This window comes from Sminthopsis crassicaudata, chromosome 1, assembly GCF_048593235.1.
Source record: "Sminthopsis crassicaudata isolate SCR6 chromosome 1, ASM4859323v1, whole genome shotgun sequence".
Classification (NCBI taxonomy): Eukaryota; Metazoa; Chordata; class Mammalia; order Dasyuromorphia; family Dasyuridae; genus Sminthopsis; species Sminthopsis crassicaudata.
The window spans coordinates 625,759,189-625,763,066 of NC_133617.1; positions in this window are offsets into that span (position 1 = coordinate 625,759,189).

Genomic DNA, 3,878 nt, shown 5'->3' on the forward strand with positions numbered 1-3,878 from the left:
GAAATGAATGACTCAATGAGACAACAAGAATTATTTAAGCAAAACCAAAAAATAAAAATAGAAAAAATGTAAAATACCTAATTGGGAAAACAACTGACCTGGAAAATAGATCTAGGAGAGAAAATCTAAGAATTATTGAACTCCTTGAAATCCATGATGAAAAAAAGAGCCTAGACACTATTTTTTTCAAGAAATCATTAAAGAGAACTGTCCAGGTATCAAAGAATCAGAAGGTAAAATGACCATTGAAAGAATTCACCAAACACCCCCTGAAACAGACCCCAAAATTAAAACCCCAAGGAATATCATGGCTAAATTTGAAAATTATCAGACCAAGGAAAAAGTATTACAAGCAGCCAGAAAGAAACAATTCAAATACCAGAACCACTATCTATAAGGATTGGTCAGGACCTATCAGCTACCACTTTAAAGGATCCAAGAGCCAATATTCCAAAAAGTGAAGGAACTTGGAATGCAGCCAAGAGTAAATTACCCTGCTAAGCTGATCTTTATTTTTCTGGGAAGAAGATGGACATTCAATGAAACTGAATTCCATGTATTTTTGATGAAAAGAACAGAGCTAAATAAAAAAAGAAAAAAAAAAAAAGACATCCAAATATAGAATTCAAGAGAAGTATAAAAAGGTAAAAAGAAAAAAAAAACTCTTGAGAACTGCATTTCTGTTATGGGTATACATTGAGAGTATATGTATAATCTGATTTTACTGTTATAAGATAAAAAGAAACTAGGGATGGAAAGGGGAATGTACCAGAAGAAAGGGGAAAAGTAGGGGTAAAGTGAGGGAAATTAAATCTCAGGAAGAAGTAAAGAAAACATTATAATTGAAAGAAAGAATGGAGGGTGATGAATATTGTGTAAATCTTATTCTCATCAGGTTTGGCCCAAAGAAAGAATATTATACATATTTGGTTTCATCAAGAAACGTCTTTCTTCTTGTGGAAAAGTGAGAGGGGAAAGCAGAAAAGTGAAGAGATAGGCTAAATATAAGGGAAAAGAGAAATAGGAGAAAGGTATAAGAAAGGGAAAAAACTGATTAAGGCAAGTAGTGCTCATTGGGGAGGAGAAAAGGGGAAAAGGATAGAGAAATAATTTGGGGTTAAATACAGAATTAATAGTTTAACTATAAATATGAATAGGGTGAACTCTCCCATAAAACATAAGCAGATGCCAGACTGGATTAAAAGCCAGAATCCTACAGTATGTTGTTAACAAGAAAGACATTTAAAGCAGAGCAATACATACAGAGTAAAGGTAAAAGACTGGTGCAGAATCTCTTATGTTTTAGGTGAAGTAAAAAAAAAGCAGGGGTAGCCGTCCTGATCTCAGCAAAAGTAAAAATTGATCTAATTAAATGAGATAAGGAAGGAAATTATATTTTGCTAAAGGGGACCATAGACGACTTCCGGCCAAGATGGCGGCGTGGAGGCAGACAGCTGCTTGAGCTCCTCGTTTTCTCTCAGAACTTACTTCATGACAAGCCTCTGACTTAATGCTTGAACCAGAAAGAAATCCACAAATTATCACCAAGAGAAGACATCCTTGAAAGTCGCCAGAAAAGGTCTGTGTTTGTTCAGGGGAGGGTCAATCAAACTGGGCCCAGACTGAGGGCAGACAGCCAGAGCAAGACAGGCAGCTCACACAGCTCAGACCAGAGGGGGAGGGGTGTGATCTCTGCCGTTTCTGCGAAAGGGCTTTTGCCCCAGTGTGGATGCTCCGTCTTGGCAGCAAGCCAGGAGCAGCAGAGAGGGTGTAAACACCGGAGGTGAAGATTAAAACCCCAGAAAGCCAGCGTCTCTCAGAGCCCGGCCACCCCCAACTACTAAAGAAGGGAAAGGGACCTGTATGTGCCAAAATGTTTGTGCCAGCCCTTTTCATAGTGGGTAGAAGCTGGAAGATGAATGGATGTCCATCAATTGGAGAATGGTTGGGTAAACTATGGTATATGAATGTTATGGAATATTATTGTTCTATAAGAAATGTCCAACAGGAGAAATACAGAGAGGCTTGGAGAGAGTTACATCAACTGATGCTGAGTGAAACGAGCAGAACCAGAAGATCATTATACACTTCAACAATGATACTGTACGAGGATGTATGCTGATGGAAGTGGATTTCTTCAACATAGAGAAGAACTAATCCAATTCCAATTGATTAATGATGGACAGAACCAGCTACATCCAGAAAAGGAACACTGGGAAATGAATGTAAACTGTTATTTTTACCTTCTGAATCCAATTCTTCCTGTGCAACAAAAAATTCGGTTCTACACACATATATTGTATCTAAATTATACTGTAATATATTTAACATATATAAGAATGCTTGCCATCTGGAGGAGGGGGTTGGGGGAGGAAGGGAAAAAATCTGAATAGAAGTAAGTGCAAGGGATAATGTTGTAAAAAATTACCCATGCATATGTACTGTCAAAAAATGTTATAATTATAAAATAAAATAAAAAATTAAAAAAAAAAAACTTATAAAGAATTCCATGAGCTGATGATGGAAAGTAAAGTGTAACATGTATAAAAACAACAAAAATAGTAGATGATCAGCTGTGAATAATTTATTCTCAGCAATACAATGATCTAAGACACCTCTCAAAGACTTATGATGAAAAATGCTATTCCTACCCAGACAAATGACTGTTGGTGTCTGAAAATAAACTGAAGAGTACTTTTTGGCAAAAAATAAAAAATAAAGGGGACCATAGACAATGAAGCAATATCAATATTAAAGATGTATGCACCTACTGGTGTAGCATTTAAATTCCTAAAGGAGAAGTTAAGAGAGTTGCTAGAAGAAATAGACAGAAAAAGTATAATAGTGGGAGATCTCAACCTTGCTCTCTCAGAACTAAATAAATCAAACCCCCCCCAAAAAAAAATAAGAAAGAAGTTAAAGAGGTAAATAGAATATTAGAAAAACTAGATATGATAGATATTTGGAGAAAATTGAATGGAGACAGAAAGAAGTACACTTTATTCTTGGCAGTTCATGGAACCTATACAAAAACTGACCATATATAAGGACATAAAGACCTCAAAATCAAATTCAGATAGCCAGAAATAGTAAATGCATTTTTCAGATCACAATGCTTTAAAAATTACAATTAATAAAAGGCCAAGGGAAAATAGACCAAAAAGAAATTGGAAACTAAATAGTTATCTTAAAAAATTAATGGGTGAAACAGCAAATCATAGACACAATCAATAATTTCATCCAAGAGAATGACATAATGAGACAACATACCAAAATTTGTACGATACAGATAAAGCAGTAATAAGGGAAAATTTTATATCTCTAGATGCTTACTTACATAAAATAGCAAAAGAAAACATCAATGAATTAGGTTTGCAACTTTAAAAAGCTAGAAAAACTTGAAATTCTAAAAATAAAAGTAGAGATCAATAAAATTGAAAGTAAAAGAAAGTATTGAATTAATAAATAAAATTAAGAGTTGATTTTATGAAAACCCAGCAAAATAGATAAATCTTTAGTTAATTTGATGAGAAAAAGGAAAGAGAAAAATCAAATTCTTAGTCTCAAAAATGAAAAGGGAGAACTACCAATGAAGAGGAAACTAGAGCAATCTCAGGCATTACTTTGCCCAAATTTTTGCTAATAAATTTGACAACCTAAAAGAAATAGAGGAATAGCTACCAAAAATATAGATTGCCCAGATTAACAGAAGAGGAAATAAATTACTTAAATACTCCCATTTTTAGAAAAAGAAATAGAACAAGCTATTAATCACCTCCCTAAGAAAAAATCCCCTGGATCAGATGGATTTACATGTGAATTCTACCAAACATTTAAAGAACAATTAATTCCAATACTATGTAAACTATCTGAAAAAA